At 38.3% G+C, this 25,105-nt stretch overlaps 2 long non-coding RNA genes across 3 annotated transcripts in view; one reads left to right on the forward strand and one right to left on the reverse strand.

The window, feature by feature from the left end:
• Positions 1-25,105, forward strand: part of LOC123601051 — a 155,613-nt gene that overhangs the window by 80,597 nt on the left and 49,911 nt on the right. The window lies entirely within an intron of this gene.
• LOC123601049 overlaps positions 1-25,105 on the reverse strand; it is a 177,964-nt gene that overhangs the window by 28,809 nt on the left and 124,050 nt on the right. The window contains exons 4-5 of one of the 2 annotated variants that reach the window (XR_006713950.1): positions 10,997-11,113; positions 7,794-7,904 (exon numbers count right to left, since the gene is read on the reverse strand). This is a non-coding gene — a long non-coding RNA (uncharacterized LOC123601049). Of the gene's footprint in view, positions 1-7,793; positions 7,905-10,996; positions 11,114-25,105 lie in introns of those variants that run through there. The other variant, XR_006713949.1, reaches the window with a different exon arrangement.

A 25,105-nucleotide genomic window follows, 5' to 3' on the forward strand; every position in this document is an offset into this window, starting at 1 on the left:
TATATGGTGCATGCAATGTTTTTTTTTTGTTTGTTTGTTTTTTAAATTTTTTTTTCACGTTTTTATTTATTTTTGGGACAGAGAGAGACAGAGCATGAACGGGGGAGGGGCAGAGAGAGAGGGAGACACAGAATCAGAAACAGGCTCCAGGCTCTGAGACATCAGCCCAGAGCCCGACGCGGGGCTCGAACTCACGGACCGCGAGATCTTGACCTGGCTGAAGTCGGACGCTTAACCGACTGCGCCACCCAGGCGCCCCTGCAATGTTTTTATACAAACGCTTATGGTGTCATCTGGTGACACTATAGCTGCAGCTATAGTCAGGAGAATAAACACAGGGATAAGTCTCCAGTTTCCTTAGCACACTGCAAAGAGCATGCTTTGGAGGAGCCATAGTAGGACACACCGTGGAGTTATGGTCCAGGAAAGGATCCTTTTGTCACAAAGTGACAAGGAAATGCAGTAGCTGTGCCACTGCTGACCCTTCTGCCATGAGTTCTAGTCTACATTAAGTGATTTGTGCTTGCACAGCTGCTGGTATGAAATATCTCTTCTATCAAACAAAGGGCACAGAGCCACAGGCATTACTTGGTACAAGCTGGAAAGCCAAGATAAAAAAGGTCAGCAGTTGCATGACAAATTAACATACCAATTCTGAAGTTAAGGAGTATTTTGAGAATTTAATTAGGATATACAAGTGCTTAGCACTACTTAGGATATGGTAAGGTTACAGAACATGATGATAGCAATGATGGTGATAATCACGATCATGAGTATATGAATAAGACTATTTTATCTTAGATTCTATGAAAACATGATACTTTGACCTATATTAGGCACTATGTTGATGCTAGGCAAATTGTCTTATTTACACTCCATAAAAACCTTGAAAAGGCTATCACTATCTCTATTTTGTAGATGAAAAGATTAGGGCTCAGAGAGAAGACCCAGGCTTTCTGCCTCCAAGCATGCCATGACACTATAAAATCTTAATAAAAAGAGTCCTTTTTAGGGGTTCCTGGGTGGCTCAATGGTTAAGCATCTGACTCTGACTCAGGTCATGATCTCACAGTTTGTGGGTTCAAGTCCCACATTGGACTCTGTGCTGATAGCTCAGAGCTTGGAGACTGCTTCAAATTCTGTGTCTCCCTGTCTCTCATTCTCTCTCTCAAAAATAAACATTAGAGAAATTAAAAATAAATAAGAATAAGATTAAATAAAAAAGAGTCCTTTTTATAAAAATGTTTGTCACAGGATCATTTTCTGTATAATATCTTGTGTATTTCAGAATATTTTATGCACATTTCCTTGGTATTTATTTGCTACCTGTGGAAAGTAGTTGTTGAAAATACGATAATATGTGAATCAGAAACCAGATTTTATCTTTCCCCTTTCAAAACCCAATAGGCTCATTAGTAGAGCTTCTGTTGAAAATTCTGCCAGTGGCGTATATTGCTGAGGATTTAGAGCAACTGGAACTCTTATAAATTGCTGGTTGGAAAACCAGCAATTTCTTAGGAACATAACATGCATCAACCCTGTGACCCATTAATTGAACTCCTAGGTATTTATCCAAGAGAAATGAAATAAATGTCCAGAAAATATTTATACATGAATATTCATAGTCACTCTATTCATAGCAGTCCAAATTTGTAAATGGCCCAAATGTTCATCATAGCAGAATTGGAAAACAAAATGTGGTAACTCAAATAATGAAACACTACTTACAACAACACAAATGAATCTTAAAACTCATTTTTTTTTCCTGTGGATACCATCATTTCTATGATGATGATATTCAGAACAGTGGTTGCCTGGGTGTTGGGGATTGACTTCAAAGAGGCATAAAGAAATGTTCTTGGGTGATAGAAATGCTCACTATCTTAATAGGGTGTGGGTTAGGTCAGTATATAAACTTACCAAAACTCATTAAACTGCAATAGTTAAGATCTGTACCTTGGACTATATATAAATTATATGCAATAATAAAAATAAAATATAGCAGATGCTACAATTAGATTTGCATCAAACTAGTATCTCACTGTATCTCTTCAGATTGAAGATTAGTTTTAAGGATAGCCATAAGGACAAATTCTGAGATAATTTTTATTGCTTAAGTTCCAACCAAAAGTGCTTTTACCACTATGGCAGAGATTGGTAATTACTCCCTAGTATCTCATCACCCCTTCTGCTTGTGTAATTCCCAAGTTTAGCTAGGCACGTGGATCACCAGCTAAAGACCACGCTCCCTAGACTTTCTTGAAGGTAGATGTGGACACATGATTAGGTTTGGCCTAACTGAACATAAGCAATGTATGTAACTTCTGTATTATCACCTTAAAAGGGAGGCAGCATACTTTCTCCTCCCCATTACCCTTTTCTGCTATGCAAAAATGTACTCCCAGCAGATGTGGTGTTGAGCAAATCTCAAAAATGCGGATAAGATAGTGAGGGAACGTTAATACAAAAGGAACTTGGATTCTCTCTCTGGTAAACCACCTCACAGTCCTGGAAAACCTACCGAGATTTCTAAAGCAGAAAGAAACTTCTCCCTTGTTCATGCTACTGTATTTGAGAAGACTTTTTTATAGCCACCTCATCCATAATCGAATCAATGAAACCATCCTATGTCTGGGCAACCTCCTTAGGACCTGCCTAATGCATCAAGGGATGCATTAACATCTGCTTGAGGAGAGGATTGCAGAAAGGTCTGATGGGTCTGAGGGATCACTGTTTCTTGCACTGGATCCTTGGCACTAACAAATGAACCTTCAGCCCCAAATGCAGCAGCATTTTTGAGAGAGATACAGGCTGGACTCTACCTCCAGCTACTCCATGGCTCACAAGCCACGTCATAAACATTTACATCCCAGGTGCAAAGGACTTAAACAGCCAGCAGATGGATCTTCATAATGAACATCTCAGGCTGTGTTTCTCTGGAGGAAAAACTGTGGAGCAAATCCAGCATCCTTGCTCACAGATTTTTTTTTTTCCTCTGCCTGCCCAGAGAGATTATTTCCTGTCGGTTGGATCTGACTTTCAAGATTTCATTCCATCTCACCAGTCGATAGTTTGTTTATTTTAGTGTCATTTGCTCCTGGTTTTGACACAGCAAACTTGTTACATCACACTGCTTTTTAATCTGTCTACATGATGACCTGTGGGTCAATTCTTACTTTGCTGATATGAATGAGCCTAAGCAACTTAATTAACCTCTTAGATATTTCCTTTCACTTGGCAACTTCCAAAGTAAATTCATTTTTTTTTAGAGCACATTTTATCTTCAAACAAGCCTTGAGTTGGGAAATTTTTAGTATCTCCATTTGACAGATGAGATACTTGAGGCACGGTGAAGATAATAAATATGTCCAAGATTACATAAAGTGATGGTGTGACACCAGGTGTCCTGGTTACAGATCTAATACTCTCTTCATGAAGTCATGATCTCTCTCCTTGATATCTTGTTTGAAAGGTAGGATTACAGACATAGGCAGATCACTCACTATCTAGGTGAGGGCCTGATGAGGAAGGACAAAAAAATAAGGGTTTTTAATTCCTACAATTTAATCTTCTTTCCCTGTTTTGGCAAATGGCACCACACTGAATCCAGCTGTCTAAGACAGAAAAATAGATTTTATCCAAAACATTTCCCTTTTAATCATTTCCTACAACAATCATCTGCCGAGTTTCATTCTTTCAACCTCTTTATTATCTCAAAAGGTATGTCCCACTCCTTTATTTTCATTGTTACTGGGTAAGGCTTTTATGATACCCAGCCTGTGTTTAATCAATAACATTAGAACTTTTATGCATGTCTCTATTTTTTATCTCTTCCAATCCATCCTGTCTACTGCTGCCTCATGATCTTTCTATAAGCAGTTCTGACTCTGACACTTCCTGCTTGAGCTACTTTAATTGCTTCCTTTAATTTTCTGGATGAAATTTAGGTTCTTTATCATTGTATACAGGGCTCTTCATATTCAGAGTCACATGCACTTCTGCAGATTCCTTTCTTTCCTTTGCCTGCACTCACCCTTTGTTCTGCCTGTACCGAGCTACTTGAGCCTTCTCTGATGTGTCCTTCTATTTGCTATCTCTCTGCTGACATTTGAAAACTCAAACATATTTAGAGACCAAGTGAGTAACACAAGTGTGTAAAGTAGCCTAGATGTAAGGTGATAAAGAGCAGGGGAAAGTGTGGCGTGTGTGCAGAAAAGCATTGTAAGTCAAATTTCAGCCCTGTGTTAAGATCAAACAACTGCTCTGAAGCACTATTCCAACTGCAGGCTGCCAGATGATAACCCTTAATGTTTCCATGCTTGCTCATTCAAGTATCACCAATGTCCTTCCCCTTTTATTTTGTCTCATTCAGCTCAACTAAATCTTAAGTCTCAGCATGTCATCCCTTCCCTGATCGCAGGCATCCTCATTATGCATAAATCCTCTCCTAATGTGTGGCCCTTTGTCGTGCTTTTGCCACCTCAAATACAAGGTGAGAGCCTTGGTGGCAAAGGCTGTTTATAACTTGTTTAACCTCCACTTTCAGTGCTTAGCAGACAACTAGTGTTCAATAAACGTTTGAGTGGATGACTGTATAAGTAAATCAGTTTGCTTGAATGGGAGGAAAGTCCATGAATAAATGGCCTGGATATAGGATTCTGGGCTACATATCTGGAATGTCTATGTTGATGGAGAATCAGTTTTCCTCTACCATATCCACCCTGGTTTTTTCATGGTAGAAGGAATAGCTTTTCTATAGCTCTGAGGTGTAATTTTTCTCTTTAAGGTCTCCATGTTCCAATTTTGATTTTAAATAGCTAGATGTCTGCTTTCTGGGCTTAAACAGAAATACCCCCCCTCTTTTTTCCCCCTAAAACTCACAACTAGGATTTTGTTTTGTTTTCTTTTGCAGTTAATTGACTGACATTGGATGGTATAAAATAGAGAAATGCCACCTCATCAGAGTTTCATTTCCAAACAAATACCACATTATGAAAAGCAATTAAATATAAAGATCATAATCTGTCTTCAATAATCTATGTGTGTATAATGTAGCAAGTTAACAAAGATAATAGGATCATAATTGGCTTAGAAAATGAGGTTGGAGGAATCAGGACATGAGATGGGCTTCAGGAGGAATTAAGGAGCCAAATATTAAGTGTCTTTGGCATAAGGAAAAAGAAAGTGGCTAGTGGAAAGAATCCTTGTAGGAGGGGTGTGTCTTTATGATCTCAGTAACAAATTAGGTTTGTTCTTATTACCCCCTCCCTAACAGTTGGCCCCAGAAGAAAAGAAAGAAAGGCTCACTTTTTCCCCTGAAAGTTTGGTGTTTCATAAACACTGGGTGTCTAATAACTAGAAAATCATAGCTCTCCTGAATAGCAAGAAAGCAGAAATAGAGGGTGCCTGGGTAGCTTAGTCAGTTAAGCGTCCAACTTTGGCTGAGGTCATGATCTCACAGTTCGTGAGTTAGAGCCCCCCGTTGGGCTCTGTGTTGACAGCTAAAAGCCTGGAGCCTGCTTCGGATTCTGTGTTTCCCTTTCTCTCTGCCCCTCCCCCCACTCACACTCTGTCTCTCTCTCTCTGTAAAAAATAAATAAACATTAAAAAATAAAAAAAATAAATAAAGCAGAAATAGGAGAGACATCCAGAATTGAAGTTTGAACAGACCTCACAAGGCAGATTTGTGAAGGGAATAGGGGCGTCAAGCTGCTGCCTAGTTAGAATGAGATCATTAAGGGAATGTGATTGTAATCAAGCTACTTCTGTGAATGACACCAGGATCCCACATCTGCCTGAGACTGCAAGCTCTGAAGACATCACTGATTGAAGTTGGAAAAATGGTAATAGTAAATTGGAGCCAGATAGACTGCTTTTCTCTGAATTAAATGATCAGTGTACCTCAGAATAGAGAAAGGCCTATTGTAAAACAGTCAGGAGAGACTATAAAAAACCTTTTGTTCTATTCCCCTGACTTTAGGGGGAATGACATCTGAGCCAACATGGGTAGAAGTAAAGATCTGCTTAACTTGGAGCAAAGGAGCTCCTTCCACTAAGCCCTCTAAGGAGTGATTTATAGGAGTATTTACCTAAATGGAGTATTTTTTTTTCCATTTATTGGGCCAAATTTCTGAAGACAGGAGAAGTAGCAAATTTGTGGATTCTCTGTTGCCTATCACTTTGTGGTGCAGTACACAGGGATCTAGTTGGCAGGTCATTGGACACTAGAAGATAGGCACTGGGACTTTTCAGCTGCATGATTGGGGAAGCACCAGCCCATGTGCTGACAAAATCAAAGGCTAGAGTCCAAGCCTTGTGGCTGGTCATGTGGTTATATGACATGGAATGAACCTTGGCCTCCAGCCTTGTTCCATGACCTGAGCATTTATACTTGGAAAAGATACCCACCTTAGGTATGATTAGAGGGCTGAGGTCCCATGCCATTCACCCATTTAAACTACCTCAGTGGTCTTCCACTGCCAGTAGAATAACACCCAGACTCTACAACAGGGCATGTGTGGCCTTTCAGGATCTAAGGCCTAGCCCCCTGTTCAAATGGATCCATACCTCTCCCTCATGTACTCTACTTGGGAACCACTGTGAGGCCAGGCTTCTCCATGCCCCTCAGCCTTTGCACACATATTCACTTTGTCTTCAATATCCCTACTCAAACATATCTATTCAGATTCTTACCTATCCTTTGGCACCTGCCTTGGCACATTATCTTATGATGATGCTTATGATGATGAAATGGATCCCTTCAAAAGATATACTTCCTCCCTTTCTTTGGCCACTATGCTCCTCATGCATTCCTCTATCACTGTTTATATGAATCAACACAAGAAATCGGTTAAAACAGTACTTTGCAAATAGAATGCACTAGTAAATTTTAGGTGGTAGTATTTTTTTAATCACATAATTTTGCAATTATCAGTTTATGTCTGTATCTGTCTCCACTACTAGACTATAAACACCTTGAGAGAAGGGACTGTGTTTATCTTTGTACTCAGTGCTGTCTCTCCAGCTCTGTCTCCAGTTAGAATACAGATAACTCTTATTTTTATGTCCCAGGAAGGATATTGAATTTTGAAGCTTAGAAGGAAAGAAATACTTGGGTTCAAATCTGAACTCTTCGACTTACTACCTGTGATTTTCAGTAAAATTCTTAACTTCTTAAATCCTTATATTCCTCATTTTTAAAATAGGGGAAGAATAACAACATCATAAATTTTTTCTTAGGACTATGTGGGGTCCTATTTATTAAGTATCTGGCCCACAGTAGGAGTACATGGATATACGACTCTGACCTGGAGATAAAAATCATCAGAATGCTAGAGATGGGAATGTGTTAACACAAGAAATTTATTAAAGAGAAAGCTCCTCCAAACTTCAGAGTTTATATATTTTTAAAAACGAGTCATATAAACTTTTAAAACAACTTTGTTCTTTTACTGTGAAATACAAAAGAATGTAATTGTGTGCAGTTGGCAAAGATTCTTACCCTTAATGTGAAAACTTGAGGAAATCCAAACTGCAATCTAGAATTTTAAAATTCAATCCAGAAAAAGTAGTCATTTCCCTTAGAAAGTGATTCAGTGAAGAAGTACTTGAGCTTAAGGGAAAAGAATTTAGGACATTTAAACTTAAAAGAATAATACCTCACTTTGAACCTGACGTTGAAGGAATAAGGAAGATTTAAGTTTTTGGATGAGGCTGTTGCTCTCTTGTCTCTCTCCTCTCCGTCCCTGCCTCCCATTCTCTTCTCTTTGCAGAGCAATAATTATCAAAAAGAATCAAATACCAAAGGCTTTAATTTACTGCAGAATCACTCCAGGTAAAGTCATATTATTCTTTTGTTGCCCATGTCTGTCTTTTTGATTGAAGAATAACAGGAGGAAATAGCTCTATGAAGGAATGAAGGAAGAATGGCTTCTGGTTATTTAACAGTCATTACTGGGGGGTGAACGGTCTCTGCAGTGCTGCATTCTACAGAGCATGAGGGTGCATTTAAAATCTTTTCATCTTCCTGTCAGATTTCCTATGTTTTTAGGCACGGCATTCAACCTCACATATTATTCCTTTGTTATATGTTTGGTTGTTTTATTTCTTAAGAATAATGACCCAGACTTTACATTATTCTACCAAATAAGAAGTCTAATTTTCTTTGCATTATTTTTATTGAAATTCACAAAAAAATTGGTGAGTAAAGGAAGACGGATGTGATGGCTTGCACTTTAAAAGGAAATGGAACTGACAATTCAAGAAGTCAAGTGATTTTGCCCAAGATTACATAATACATGACTCAGACTAGTAACTCTAAGCTCTGGACTTGGTCAGTGCTGCTAGCAGGTGCTGACTGGCTGTGGGCAGGGCAGGAGTACCGGTCCATGAGTGATGTGGATTCTGAACTCCAGGCCTATCTTACCAAGTGTTATAGCTGTTCCACTGATGCACTCATGCATCCTCTCTTGTTTCCATTGCTTTTCTGCTCATGTGGAAGGAAAGAAGCTTACTTCTGGAAGGATGCAGAATCCACAAACTGTTCCCCCACGCTCTCCTCCCCCACAAACACCACAACTGCTACCAGTTGTTCTGATCCTAATTTGTATTCCATACTTAGCAAGTCTCAATTTCTGATATGCATGCAACGAAGGAGGGTGGGAAAAGGGAAACAGGATTTTGAAGCCTTATTGTCTAGTTGAAAAGTGGTGTTGCTCGTGTCCACACTACTACCTTCTGCCTTGAGATGAATGAATCTGTTTGGCTGAGCTTGAGTCAGTCTCCACATTAGTTCAACCATCTTTGGCCAAAAGTTGAGTCAGCTGATACAAATACAGTCATTTAGATGGACTCCTTCATCAAGTCCTAGCAGACAATACCAGAGAAGGGAGGCTAAGGCTGAGAGAACCCAAATAGTGGCATTACTCAGGTAAAGGAGTGGGAGATGAGACTTCTGGCATAGGATAGCAGGGTCTGTCTGGGTGTGCAGGGCATAGCAAATCTGCTTGGTATTGTTCAGAAAAGACATGTTTTCCTTAGCACCTGGGGGCTAAGAAAAGTTTCCCAGTCGAATATGTCTTTGTAGGAGTTGGGGTAGAAAAAGAAGAAAGGTAAACATAAGACATTTGTCTGCTATACTAAATCCTTTAATATGGTTCTATACTTTGACCCTGAACCTGTATACTAACACATATTTGGTGCCATGAGATCCTAAGTTACTCAAACATAGAGCTAACTTTGCTCATGGGATTCATTCATTCCTTTACTTCAGCTGGCACTATTGAAAACTTGGTATTTTTCAAGTCCTGGAAATACAAATATGTATGAGATATAGGCTTCAGGAACCTCAAAGACTGGTAGAGATAATAGGGATGTAAATAACTAAATGCAACACACTTGAATATATACAATATGCCATCAGGAAGCTACAGAAAAATGGATTCCATCTAGATGGTTAGCAAAGACTTTAGAGGGAAACTAAAAGAATCTTAGGAAGAAATTCAACTTGATTTATTCAACAACTATTTGACACTCTGGTAAGTCCTAATGAGTAAAATAATTTGATTCCTTTATAAAGGATTATTACATTAAATAGAGTGGCCATGGATGGACTCTGAGAAGAAGATATTTGTGCTGGTATCTAAAGGATAAGAGGGATAGGTCATGTGAAGGAAGGACAAAAAGACCATTTCAAGTAGATAGAACAGCACATATAAAAGTCTCACAGAAAGAGGGAGCTTGGAATGTAATTAAAATAGAAGACAGGCATAAAGCAGTAAGAGAAGAGGCTGGAGGGCAGTATCCAGATCATGCAGTGTCTGCTACACAGACAGAATAAGTTCAGGTTTTACCTTAATTGCCATGGGCAGCCATTAAGATGGTTTTAAGCAGACCTAAGACCTGATCTGACTCAGTCATGGTTTGTTCCAGGAAACCATAGGTTAAAGTGTTGCTGGAACATAGCATAAGTGCAAAAAGAGATGGAAAACTGTTAGAATGGGATACAAAGGCCAGAACACCTCAGCTGAGTATCCTCCCTTCTCATGATGATAATGGAGGGGACCCAGCAAACAATTTTTTTTAAAGAGGAGCTATCTGATGAGATTTCTATTTTAGATTGTTCTTTTCTAAAGATGGATCAGAAAGGGACAAGAGTGAGCAAGCCCCTAAAGACCTCAGATATGAAAGTACCAACAGCAACAGCATGGGTTTTCACAACACCGTGGCCTTCAGCAACATGGGAGAGATGCAGTTGGTAGTGTAGATAACCCTTCTGAGGTATACTCTCAACTATTTCTCTTAATTTTAGGGATCATGAACTCAATAGAGAAAAATAGACTGGAATATTGGGAAACATAAACATGGGAGATTTTTTCTTTTTCCTTCAATTCTTGTCTATTGCTTTCTTACACTAACGCAGTATCTTAATGGTCTAAACTAATAATAGTGTTATGTGTCCAGTTTGTAACATACCTAGGATTCTGGGAATGGTGCAATTTCTTAAATTTGGTGTATATAGGCTTCTCTTATGATCTATTTAAGTGTCTTATTACCCCTCTAGAAGTTTGGGAGTTTATTGGAGTAATTTAGGATGAGAACATCAGAACTTTGGAGGTGTCATTTCTAGTGTAAGAAATCCATTCAGCAGCTGTGGAAAAAAGAGTTGATGCAACAGGCAACCCAAGGCTAAAATGGAACAGAATTGGAGACACAGGTGGGATGTAGGAGATGTTTCATACATATTTGGGGAACTATTTTGACTTAAAAACTGAGAAAGTATTTGAGAAATTTTAATTTGTATTTATAAACTAAATGACCCTACAGTTAAGCACTTGCTTTATTACAAGGCTGGTGTGAAGAGAGGATAGTCTCTACCAATGTAGCCTAAAAACACACTCATAAGTCAACTCATGTTAAACTCTAAGGGCCTGTTTGTTCAAACTGATTTGACTAGTAGTAGTAGTAGTAGTAGTAGTAAAGGATATAGTGGCATTACCTGTTATACCTTTGTAATATCACATGTTTGTCCCTGGCGGGGAACTCCCATGGTTCATGTGTTTTCCTTTTAGAAGTACGTACTGGCAATTCCACTTAGAACATGACTTGGTTATTTCTAAAATAAATAGAAAAATAGGTAAAATGGAAAGTAATAATTGTGTATATTTATATTAAATGAAGATTACATAAGTAATTGAATTAAAAATACTTTGAAAAATGATATATAAATAAGTATAAGAATATTACTTCCAAAACTTCTAGAGAATGCATATTTTTCAACATAATGAAGGAATAATTAAGATAGTGGTCATCATACTGGAACTGAAATATGTCCAAATCAGTGTTTGACAGTCTAGATTTTTCTAATTTGGTTGCCTCATCATCACCTTACTGATGCAGGGACTTCAGCTATCATTCAAATATGGAACTTGGCTTTGCAATTTCTTGAGCATAACACAATGTTGTAATCAGACATATTCAAATTTGGTATTTCAAGAGTCATTGTCTTCTCATAGAATAAATGGAATTTGATACTGTCTTGAATATCTTGACAGATGGGCTCATCATTTCAGAGCAGATGGCAAGATGATTAGGCTAAACTGAAATCTTAAATACTAGACATATGAGCAGCTATACAGGAGCTAAAGACACTGAAAATACCTCTTTAGACAGCCTGAATTTTAGGGGGATATCTGTTTAAACCTCAAATATTCTTTTGCTCTGAGGGAACTTAGATTTTCCTTATAGCAAATACATTCTGTTGTTGAAAGAGTAGAGACTCGTTGTCAGGTTGACTTGAGTTTGAATCTAGATTTGCTGTTTGCTAATGTGTGATGAGATAGTTCAACTCAGTTTCCACATCTGTGAAGGCTGGGTCAATTGTACTGGCCTCATGGAATGGTGGGCAGGGGAAAATTTACTGATGTAGCACATGTAAAATATCTCACAGATATCCATTCCTCACAAACACCTTCCTTTATTGACCAGCAATAAAATTGTTCTGCATTTATAAATGAAGAAAAAACAGTATATTTTTTCACAAACATGATTGTATGGGGTTTTTAAAGATATTTTAATAAAAAGGACTCTAAGAAACAGAAAATAAGAAAAGGAAAAATACATATATAAATATACCAGCATGCAGGCATACATGTGGGAGATACACAGTCATTTTATCTTTATTTAATACTAAGTACAGATTTTAAAGCACTTTTGCAATCATTATTTCATTTAGTCCTCACAAGCATTGAGTAAAGCAGCAATATCTCCACCAAAATACATTTTTAAGGCTAGAACTCAGAAGTTAATTGAATTTCCCAGTGCAACAAAATACAAGTCAGACTTAAAACTGATATTTACAGATTCTTGGCCCAGATCCAAAGCAAAGGGTATCTGAAGTCCTGCCTAGTCACAGTCTCTGCTTTCCCCAATATTGATGCAGTGAACATTGTTGGTTATGTTCTCAGCATCCGCATCATCTTCCAACCATCAATATACCCAAATTTTGCTTTGGAGGAATCATTACCCATATATTCTCAACCACTTAATTTGAGTTCTATTGATTCCCACCCTCAGATCCATGAGTGGTTCATGATTTGCTAAAGCTAATTTGTGTTTTTAATCCTCCTGGTTGTGATGATAGAATTTGGAAAGAGGCACAGTAGTCGGTCAGGGTCAAAGAGATGCAAAGTGACTTTTGCTGTATAACCTGAGAAAGAAAAGATTTCTCTCTCTTCTTTGAAACTATTTCTCTGGGGATTGTGATGTAAAAGTGTCAGGAATAAAGCCAGCAGGCACTTTATGATAATCAGGGGGAACACTTGAGTGACCAGGGCACTGTAAAATCTGTGACAGAACCCAACCTTGCAGAGATCAGAAAGTCAGATCCTTGTTGCAGCACCTGGCCCCCAGATCAGGCGATGACTGAATTACTACTAAACTTTCAGTTACATTAGCCTTTATTGAATGTCCTTTATTGTTCAGGACAATTTGAATTGGACTTTCTTTCCTTGCAACATTAAGGTCCTGTGTGAAATGCTGTGGCTAAAATTTTGGCAATAAAAATAGATACTACTTGGGGAAACATCTGAATTCCTTGGAAAATCTATCTCTGGAATGCCATTTAAGTCAATCTCGAAAAGAGCTTACTTTTGAAAATTTTACAAACAACTTTTTAATGAATGCACTTGACTATCATTCCATCAGCCTATAAGGGATTTAGCAAATACCTCTGAGCCAAGTGTACAGACAGGAAAAAATATAACCCTTGTGGCTGATCTTAAGGCACTCATAAACTGATTAGGTAAGTAGGGCTAGCAAACATGACCCAGTGAAAAGTACTAGGCTGCATATGCCCATGTTACATGGTGTGGGATAAATTTGAGTTCATAGAAATTCTGAATATCAGTAACTTCTTAGCAGAGTTAGGAATGTTCTCATGGAATAGTTGAGACCTGGTGACTCTGATATTACAACTATAGTGTAATAAGGAAAGAAGTGTTGATAGAGCTGTAATTTTGAAAAAGAGAATTTGGGATGCCTCAGTGGCTCAGTCAGTTAAGCGTCTGACTCTTGATTTTAGCTCAGGTCATGATCTCACAGTTGTGGAATCCAGCCCTGCATCAGGCTCCATGCTGAGCATGGAGCCTGCTTAGGATTCTCTCCCTCCCTATCCCTCTGCCCCTCCTCTGCTTGCACATGAGTGCACTTGCACTCTCTATCTCAAAAAAAAATTTTTTAATAAAAAAAAAGAACTAACATTTCAGATGTGTAGGATGTTCATAACCCTAATGTTTTACCATTGGCTATTTCAATAGCCATGTAATATAGGAGAGGAAAGTTGGTCTGGGACACAAGAGACATGAAGTCTTGTTTTGGTTCTAATATTTATTGCATTATTTTTAAAAACCTTATTTTGAAATAGAGATTCTCAGGAAATAGTGAGAGTGTTCTAAGAGGTCTCATGCACTCTTCATCCAGGTTGCCCCAATGGTGTTTAGCTCTGAGTTATATTTTCATGTGTAGACTAGGTAACTAATGCTTCAAACAAGATGCAGAACTATTCCATCACTGCTAAGACTTCCCTCATGCTCCTTCTTTATAGCCACTCCCTCTTACCACTGGTAAACCATGACAATCCAGCTCTAAAATGTTGTCATTTTAAGAATATTATATAAATGGAATCCATTTTATTTGTTTTGGTTTTGTTTGTTCATTTCTTTTTCCTGCCTTCTTTTGGGTTATTTGAATATCTTCTAGAATTCCATTTTGATTTATCTATTATGTTTTAGAGTATATCTCTTCACATAGCTTTTTTAGTGGTTTCTCTTAGGTATTATACATACATAACTTATCAGAGTCTGCTGCTGTTGACATTTCATCAGCTCAGTGAAGGATAGAAACCTCACCTCCCTTTATGTCCTTTCACCCCCCCCATTTATACTTTAAATGTCTTACATTTTCCTTTGCAAAAACCAATAACACTTGTGATGAGCACTAGGTGATGTATGGAATTGTTGAATCGCTATATTGTACACCTGAACCTAATCTAACACTGTATGTTTACTATATAACTATAGTAGAATTAAAATAAAATATAATTAAAAAAATTTAAATCAATAACTACATCAGTGTTATAAATTTCGTATCAACTGTCAAGCCTAATTTAGAAAATAAAATACAAAATGATAAGTCTATTGTCATTACTCATAAAATTTAATTCTTTACAGTGTATTATTTTTTTCTTTCCTGGTATTTATGGAATCTTTTATAATTTCTGTGTAGAGAACTTCCTTTTAGATGTATTCTTTTATGGTAGGACTTATGGTAACAGATTTCCCTAGTTTTCCTTCATCTGAAACTGTCCTGTGTTTATTTTTTTCTTTCATTTCTGAAGGATATTTTTGTTGGCTATAAGATTGTAAATTGACAGTTCTTTTTTTTTTTTTTACAGCCCTGGGAAAATGTTGTGCCATTTCACTGATACTTCCCTCTGCCCCCTCCATTCTGCTGTTGAATCTGTCTACTGAGTTCTATTTTAGTTCATGTATTTTACAGTTCTAAAATTCCATTTGGTCATTCTTTAAATCTTCCATTTCTTTCCTGAAACCTTTCCTTTTGCTCATTTGTTTCAAATATATACATAATTATTCACTGAAGAATTTTTATAATGACTGCTTTAAAATCCCTTTTAGATAATTCTAACATCTGTGTTACCTCATCCTTAGTGTCTATTAATATCTTTCTCTTTCAAGTTGAGATGTTCCTGGTTCTTTGTATGACATGTGAGTTTCTATTGAAACCTAGACATTTTAGATTCTATGAGGCTCTTGGTCTTATTTAAATCTTATTTTAGTGGGCCGCCTTTGACACTGTGTCAGCAGGGGAAGGAGAGGTCAACCATGTCATTACTGACTGAGTAGAAGTCCAGGTGCCTCACTTGGTTTCAGTTAACACTGTCAAAAGGAAGAGATATCGTATTGCGGTGCTTGGGTGCCTCAGTTCATTAAGGGTCTGATTTTTCATTTCAGCTCAGGCCATGATCTCATGGGTTGTGAGTTTGAGCCCCACAATGGGCTCTGTGCTGATGGCACAGAGCCTGCCTTGGGATTCTTTCTCTCCCTCTCTCTCTGCCACTCCCCCACTCACTCTCCTCCTCTCTCAAAATAAACAAATAAGCATTTAAAAAAAAAGAAGAGATGCCTTGTTACTGCTGCACATGGATGGTAGCTCATGCTCTCCACTAGAATTCTGCTGATACCACATGGCTGGGAGGAGGAGTGGTGCCATTTTGTTGCTCTCCACCTGGCTCCCACTAGACCTGCAGGGAGATGGCCTCATTACTACTGGGTGGTAATAAATTCTTGACTCTCCACCAGGCCACCTCTGATAGAACCCCAGCAAGAGGGGTGGGGAATGCTTCATTGTTGTCAGGTGGGTATGGAAGTCCAGCTCCCTATGTGGTCTCCATTGACAGTCAGGTGGCCTGGGGAGGCCCACTGTCACCTAGCAGGATAAAAGTGCCAGCGACTGTAGGCCTCTGCTCACCTTGCCACTGGGGCTGGGGCATATCATTACAGCTTGTCAATAGTGAAGGTTTAGACTTTCCACTTCATCTATGTTACCTGGAATTTCATACAGGACCTCAGCTCTTTTCTGTGGTGTTTGGCCAGAGCATGTCCTTGTCTAAAAGTTTTTTGTCTTGCTATGATGTCCCTTTCCTCGTCCTATGGTGAGAGAAAGAGAATGGGTTTCTCTTGGGGTATTTCTTTAAATCTGTACCCACTGGTGTTACTGAGTTGCTGATTTCTCTACCATGCAGTTTGGGATATATGATGCAAAAGAAAATCCAAGTAATTTACCACTATGTTATTCCTTGGACTCCCCAGGCCTTGGACTGTTTGTCTTTTTCTATTTTTCAAAGTTATGTTTGTTTGATATATAATGTCCAGGGTTTTTAACTATACTTGGGAGCTGAAATAGGAAAAAGTAAGTCTACTCAATGTTTTTAGTGGTAGAAAGATTTGTTTTATCATTTAAGTAAGCTTAGAGGCTAGCAGCAGTCCAGTGCTGATGCTAAAACTAAGACTAGACACTAATCTAGAGTTATCATAAATATCAAATTAAATAATATGTAAAATTGTAAAATGATGCACATAAAGAAAAGTGGTTGTATGTGTACTTTCCATATATCTATGTGGATGGTCGTATATATGTGTGCATATACACATACATACACACACACAAATATGTGTGTATACACAAATACAATTATATCTAAAAAAAAAAAAAAGCCCCCAGTGTTTCCCAGGGATCTTTAAAAGACTATAGGAAATAACTCAAATAACTAGTCTCTGTGGTTAATTATATACTATAATGCTTCAAAATTTTTACTGTCTGATTATGTGATGTGAAAATAATTTCAAAACTAAAAAATAATGAAACCAGTAATTGAATGGCCATTTGAAAGGGACCATCTCTTCTGCATTATCTGCTTGGATTGCCAGTGATCCCACAAACAATATGATGGTAACATTTCCAAATTAGCTTTGCTGAGAAATCATAGCCTAAAGAGCAAGAGATAATTTTATCTAATTTTTATTTTATCTAATCAACTTTATCAAAATTAGTAGTACTCTTTGAAATATAAATGATAGAAAAATCTACCACAAAATGGTTTAAGCCAAAAGAAAAGAAAAGAAAATTTATAGTCTTCTGTAACTGAACAATTCAGAAAAGAGTCTCTAAATAACATTTGATGTAGTGGCCAAAATGTCTACAAAAATCCAAATTTCCCCCATCGCTACTTCACCTTCATGTTATCGCCTTCATTCCAATACTATCCATCATTACTCTTGACAGTCTAACCCGTTCCAGCAGTTTTAACCTTTATTCTTTTTTGGGGTGAAATACCACCATTTTTAAGAAAAATAATGAAGAAGTTTCCAGCAATTTTTTTCACATGGCCTATAATTTACAGCCCATTATTGGCCTGAAATGGTTCTCATGGAGCTTATTGTCTCTGATAGACTTGATATCTAGTTAAGTTCTATCTCAGAACCAATGCCTCTGTCTGGGGGCTAGAGCACAGTGATTGACTTTACATCTGTTCAGGTTTCACACAGAAATATTTTGAGATATAAAAAAGTATAATTTCCATTTTAGCATGATTTACATTTTATGGATGAGCTGGTAAAGCTGGGAGTCAAACATGGGTGTTCTGACTTTAGTTAAGACTTGTTACACTGCATTATCCTATGTGACTAATGATAAGCTCTCATGGTAACAACCATCAATCAGTAACAGTTAAATGTACACAATTTGTAAAACATACTGTGCAGATGAGCCAACCCTTTGCTACTGTCATCATGTAATGTCAAGAAGTTGATATAACTCAATAATTATACAGTGGTTTGACAACATGAAACACAGGCAAACAAACCCATAGGAAAAACCTGATACTTGTGCAGAGTTAGAAACAGATCCACAAAAAGGAGGAAGAGAGGGTAATATTGCCTAATGAGATTACAATGAATAAATTTGTTGTGTTTTCATTATTATTTTTATAAAAACTACTCAGATAGTCATGGGAACAGAGCAGTTTTCTAAAAATCCAGAGTTATCAGCAGTCTTAAAGAAAACCACCAACTAATATTCTGGGGAATTTAATAAAGACACAGAAATTTCTCATTTGGCAGACATCATTGAATAACAGCTACAAATCCCACCCTCAACATTTATACCCATATGCAATTTCTTTTATAATTCCTGTGAACTAAAATAAGATTATAAGTTTAGATGATAACCTTTCCAGTAACCCTACCATGACTGCTCCTTGCAACTTAACCTCCCTTGTGTTATTCCTACAACTTCCCCCACCCCAAAAATCCAAAGAACAGAAGCACACATATGAAAATGGTAAACTGACAACTGATCTTTGAAAAATGCCAGTCTTATTTGTCAGTCTCAGGCCTAGCAAACCCTCTATGACCCCTCATTGCCCATACATCACATGATTTAAACTCTGATCCCTCTATACAACTTTCAAAAGTCTACCATTGTACCTACCTGTTGTCATTTCTTGCCAATTCTTGTTATTTTTCAAATGTTTATTTATTTTGAGAGAGAGAGAGAGAAAGAACATGTGTGTGAGCAGGGTATGGGGCAAAGAAAAAGAAAGAGAAAGAATCCTAAGCTGGCTCCATGCTCCAGCTGAAATCAAGAGCTGGATGCTTAACCAACTGAGCCATGCAGGCACACCACTTGTGCATCCATGTTTAATCACCCCTCATTCCTGTCTCTTAGATCATTCATTGTTCCCTTAGCACACTCATACATCCATGGCTCTCTTTGATTATACCATACACTCTAACTTCATGTCCTAAATTTTTTCCTCCTCCTCCATCATTCTTTTAAACTTCCCATTATTGCACTTGTTAGCTACCCTTTCTTCTCTCTCAAGGGTGACTTCCTCTGAGAATTTCCCAACTCTTTCATCATGCTCCCATTGAAGCAGTACATTACTCTGTTTTTAGTACATTTTCTGTACTATGTGACCTAATTACCTAAACATTGATAGTCACAAACACATAGCAGGCATGGGATAAAGAGAAGAGAAAATCCCTGCCAGTGAATAGCATACTTTCCATTTGGGAGATAAAATATAACCAGAAAATTTCCATATTATATGGCTAACTGCTAACAAAGCATGTATGTGTGCCATCATAACACAAAAGATATGTAATATAACTGAAGAGGACTTGTAGAGATGACAACAGCTTGGCAGATCTTTGTAGGATGAGTATCCTAATTATTTGTTTACATGATTGTATTCCCTACTTGAGCACAATCCTTTACTGAAATCCCATTCTGATTTTCATAATGTTGAATGATGTCCAGCCAAGTGTAAAACAAAATAAGATATTAGTAAATGTTTATTTGTTGAACAAATGATTAATGAATATATTTATTAGGGGGCGCCTGGGTGGCGCAGTCGGTTAAGCGTCCGACTTCAGCCAGGTCACGATCTCGCGGTCCGTGAGTTCGAGCCCCGCGTCGGGCTCTGGGCTGATGGCTCAGAGCCTGAAGCCTGTTTCCGATTCTGTGTCTCCCTCTCTCTCTGCCCCTCCCCCGTTCATGCTCTGTCTCTCTCTGTCCCAAAAATAAATAAACGTTGAAAAAAAAATTAAAAAAAATATATTTATTAGGCACATTGCCTCATGGATGCTTATAGGTCAAATAGATCATTGCTTATTTTTCTCTGACCAGTTCATGACACTGGCAAGTGAAGATATAATCAATCAAAAAAGGAAAAAAAAGAATTCATCCAAATTAAAGCCATGATACAGTTTAATATCAGCCTATCTCCTACATATTCGTCCTGGAAGAATAATCTACATGACAAATTACGCTGGGATAAAGGGAATTTGATAGTATCATACAGATAGAAAGTTTTGAGGCAGCATAATGTATTTAAAAAAATACTACAAGTCAAAATTTGACTCTGATAGTTGTTTCCTGTGTGATTTTATTTCACCTCTGAACCACAATGTCTTCAGCAGTAAAATAGGGACAATAACAACTTCCTCCAGGTTTACCGTGGATTCAAATGCGACAATGCTTTTGAAAGTATTTATCTCAATATTTAGCACATCATAGGTACTAAATGAATTTTTATTAATACTTTAATCAATATTTTTTTCTTTATAATTCTGATCAATCCTTAACTTATACTTGATATTAGAGTAAGACACATGGAGGTTTACATGCAACCTATAATCATTCTCTATTGATACCACAGACAAAGTCTTTAAAGGAGGTTGGGGTTCTGTGATCCCATTAATCAGGGCCACCAGGAACAGTGGTCCAGGTTTCCCACATGAGCACCAACCTGGGAAGGGCTGGAATGGAGCTGGCACTTTTCACATTAAGTTGCTGGCCTGCTTGCATCCAGAGAGGGTACTTTGTACCAAGGCCTCCAGTGGGCTAGCTCAGTCCTGTCTTTTATTGTATCGCCTACAGCACAACTGTGGACTGTGACAAAATAAGATTGTAAATCTCTTGCCTGATTTGAGGCAAATTCTATGAGCAAGTCACTTTCTATTTTTCAAGCAGAAAGCCAATATAGTTTTTGGACAAAGGCAAACCTCAGTGTTTTGAAATCATTACATATTCTAATCTCTTACTGCATTCTATATTATTAATTCACTTGGGATGAGATTTCAGTTCTTAGGGTAAATTAAATAGAAAAAAAGCTATAAATCTATAGGAAAACAAGGAAAATTGTTAATTGTTCGATCAATTCCAGTGGTCTTCAGACCTATAAAGGGGAATTTGACAAACCATATCAGAGAGAAGAGCAGAAAATGCCGTAATTTTCCTTAGGGACTGAGGAAAGAGGCTGGAGATATTTATTCATGCATGGTTTGGGGGCCCAATTGTACAATTATTTGCTTTTGCATCTTAGTTCTAATTACTTATTTCTATTGGTCATCCAAGACCAGTCTCCACCCAAATCCACTGGGGTGAGGATGAGAGTGGGGGGAATCTTCAACTGGGTGTCTAAAGATGAGCAAAAAACATGAAATGTCTCTCATGTTTTAGACTCTCCCATAAGTACAATTGTATGTAATCATCAAAACAACCCTTCTACTAGGATTTTTATCTCCATTTGCAGACACTAAGCTGAAGCCAGGAATAGTCCCAGAACTGCTAAGAGACCAAACCACTGTCAGAACTGCATTTCCTGAAGTCAGGTTCTATGTTCTTTCCACTTTATCATAATTCCTTCTGATAGCTCTGACCTAGAATGTATCTTCAAGGTTTGCTTCAGCTATGCCAACATCATCGGAGGATTTAAAAAGCCCTAATGCTATAAAAACCTCTCCAGAGCCCAAAGACAAGTTCAGATGAGAGGTGGGGTAGGAGCCAACTGACCAGCATTGTCCACTAGCACAATCCCTCTTCCCTTACCTTATTACAGTGGCCAATGTGGAACAGCTGCCAAATCCTGCCAAACCCAGTGCAGCTCATTTTCCCTCTGCACAGGCGAGCTTCCTGCCTGTAATTCTGTCCCTTTAATGCTTTGCAGCTGGAGAAGAATAAGAAGTCCTCTCTCAGAAGAGAGGACAAAGTAAGGCAGCTGCATTGGCTAGGGGAGGAGGGGAACTTGGGGAAGCTTTCCAGAAAGCAACCATCTCCATCCCCTGGAATTGTCACCCTGGTCTCCTTATTTATTGGTCACATGGAACAGAACACATAATGTGATCCCATCTAGATAACTTCGTGGGCTCCATTTCCAGTCCTTTCAGGTCAACATTGAGTATTCATCACACTTTTCTGGCCCCTGTCCCAAGGACTTACCATGTCATTGCATGTACCTAGAGCTTGTGGCTTCTCTGGAATGACTATTTTCACTTTTATCAATTCAATTTCAACATCTCTCATTTTAAAGGAAAAGAAAAATGTTTGGATGTGTCTGACCTCTTCTAAGTCTTTATGAAATCGTGGTGGAAAAGGAACCACCTACAGAGAAAGAAGGACATTTACTCTTTCATGAGTATATCATTGGTATGCAAAGATTTGGAAGTGATTAAGAGCAACCCTGCATTGGGCTGTGTGCTGACAGTGCAGAGCCTGCTTGGGATTTTCTCTCTCTCTCTCTCTCTCAATCTCAAAATAAATAAATAAACTTTAAAAAAAAGAGCATAGGACTTGGCATCACACTGTTAGGGTTCTGATCCTGGCTCTTCGATCTACTAGTTGTTGGGCAACTTATTTGATACCACTATGTAAAATAGAGATATTACAAATACATCAATCATGCCTACTGCATTGTGGAAATCAATTGGGAAAATGTGCATAAAGCTTCCGGCATGGCACTTCTCAGAGAATAAGTAACCAGCAACTACTCATTGTTGTATGTGTTGATGTGTGGTGGTCTGGTACAGAACTGGGTTTGCAGGAGCCAGAGGTGAGATGTCATCTCTGACTTCAGGGATGATTAACAATTCTAAAACAGGGTAGAAGTGAAATTATAATACAGGAAGTGTTGAGCAACAGATACAGAAGTGATCCGAAACAGGAAGCATGAGGTTTGGTCTAGGGCTGTCCTTCCCCTGAGTTCCTTCAGCATCTTGTTCTTAAATGATGGTGGTACATTCACTCCCTAATAAAATAGCTTATTCATTTACCCTAGGGTACTGAGCCACTTGAGGGCAGGAGTTTTGTCTTGTCATACTCTTTTTCTTAATACTCATGTCTTTTTTTTAACATTGTTTTTGAGACAGAGAGAATGAACAAGCAGGGGCAGGGCAGAGAGAGAGAGAGGGGAACAGAGGATTCAAAGCAGGTTTCATGCTGACAGCAGAGAACCCAATATGGGCCTTGAACCCAGGAACCATGAGATCATGACCTGAGCCAAAATCAAGAGTCAGATGATTAACAGACTGAGCCACCCAAGTGCCCTAATACTCATGTTTTAAACCACAGCTTACATAGAAGCCTCTTGGTAAATATTCAACAAAATAATACATGGTAGGAGGTGATATGTAAAACATGTTCTGGGTACAATAAAGAGGCCATTCAGGTTTAAGTAGGTTTATGTAAAGAGAAAATACGAAGGGCTGTATTATGTTATGGGAAGCCTAGTGTGCTAGAATAAGAAATTTGAACTTCATCATGTACAGCCATTAAAAATTTCAGAAGACAGAAGAAGCAACAAAAGAAGTATTTAAATTTTAGTTTGAATATGGTGCTCAAGGAAGAACATGAAGAAGACAAACCAGGTAACACATTAGGGTAACAGCCCTGAAATTAGGTGCTAGGGGTCTGAGCTGAAGTAACAAGGACAGAAATGAAGTGAGGACATTTTTGAAACACCCCTGAAGAGGAAGGTGTAACAGGACTTGGTCACTAATTGGATACATATGGTAGAAAGAAGTGGGGAGGGGGTCATCTTTGAGCCTGATCATTGCAGTAGTTCTGGCAACCAATGGGTCTTGAACCCTCCCCCTTAGAAAGGAGATATCTAGATGAAAGAGCTGCCCTTGATTTGAGTATTTCTCACTTGTTCTCGCCCTCCTTTCAAATAAGAACCGGGATTAGAAACCCTGTGGAAGCCAGTGACACGGAGCTCGTTCCTAACAGATAGACAACAGGAAAGTCACCATCTCTCACCCTGACAGCAACCATCCTTCCATTTACCTTCTCATCCATCCATGCACTTGTCCATCCAATTCTCCTTCTAACACATTTCTTGAGTACCTTCCGCAGGCCAAACACTGTCCTGCTTTCTAAATACTCCATAATCACAGGCAGTTTGCTGCTCCTTATGAGTCACACGACTGCAAAAGCAACGGTACAGAGTACAGAATGATCTTAATTTTTTTTTATTACATTGATTGGTTCTGTTTCTTCATGGGGACAGCGGTAAATTGCTCTTTTAAATTTAGCTTTGAGACACTATAATTTCAGCTCTAAGTGCAGAAATTGAACTGCTTTTAGGGATAGCAAAATGATGGCAGTATCCTGGTGCTAAAATACAATGACAAGCTAAAATACAATGAACCATTACATTGCGCTATGGGAGCTATGTATCCGTGCTGAGAAGGGCAGCATGCTTTGTGAGCACTATACATAAACACACTCCCTGAGTGTTCCCTTTCTCTCTATAAAGCAGAGATGATAATGCATGCCTACTGTCTGAACTTGACAGGGTTGGTGGAAGGATCACAGGATACAAGATCTGTGAATGTGCCTTGTAAAATGTACTAATAAAAGGGAATATTATTTTTGTCATTAGAGTTTTGGGGAAATTTTTGAGAGGACTATTTGTCAAAACTGTTCCCCGAGTCTCTCTTATAACGTTGTATTTGACTGGAGAAAGCAAAAATGTGAATCCAGAAAATAGTTAAATTGAAAGGTTAATTTTGTTGCTATCTAAGTGACCCTAAACTAAATGTTTAACCTTTCAGTTTTCTCATCCTTAAAACAGAGATGATCATAATACATGTTGTAAAGTATTACTGTAGGTCTCACAGCTCCCCAACCACTCCCTAAATCCATCACCCTGAAAAAAATACCATGTTTCAGATGCAGCACAGAGCTTCACTTCTATTTTAAACTCCTGGGAGCTCCACCCCTCACCTGGGTTTCTAAGCATTCTGTTCATGTCTTAGGAGAATGCTGCCACATTCCTAAACAGTGCCTCTGATAGACACTTATGCCTTGTCTTGCCCCATACTCGAGGTGGCTTGCAGAGTTGTCTCATTTGAACTTGTAGCAACCCACACAGTGCCTACACAAAGCATGTGTTAAATACATGTTCACCCCAGATGAATGAATAAAAGATACATATGACAATGCTTTGTAGACTATAGGAGAGTTAGCAGTTAGGAATAATTCTGAATCTCATTTGTCAAATGTTACAGTGTGTGAGTGAATTCATGCCAAAACAAAAATGGGTTTTAACCAGGAAGAACAGGGCTTTTATAATCTCTATAACTGTGTCTCTCAACCTGGGAGATTTTGCTCCTTAGAGGACATTTGACGGTCAAAACTGGAGGGGGATGCTACTTGCATCTAGTGAGTAGAAGCCATGGATTCTGCT

This window comes from Leopardus geoffroyi, chromosome D1, assembly GCF_018350155.1.
Source record: "Leopardus geoffroyi isolate Oge1 chromosome D1, O.geoffroyi_Oge1_pat1.0, whole genome shotgun sequence".
Taxonomy (NCBI): domain Eukaryota; kingdom Metazoa; phylum Chordata; class Mammalia; order Carnivora; family Felidae; genus Leopardus; species Leopardus geoffroyi.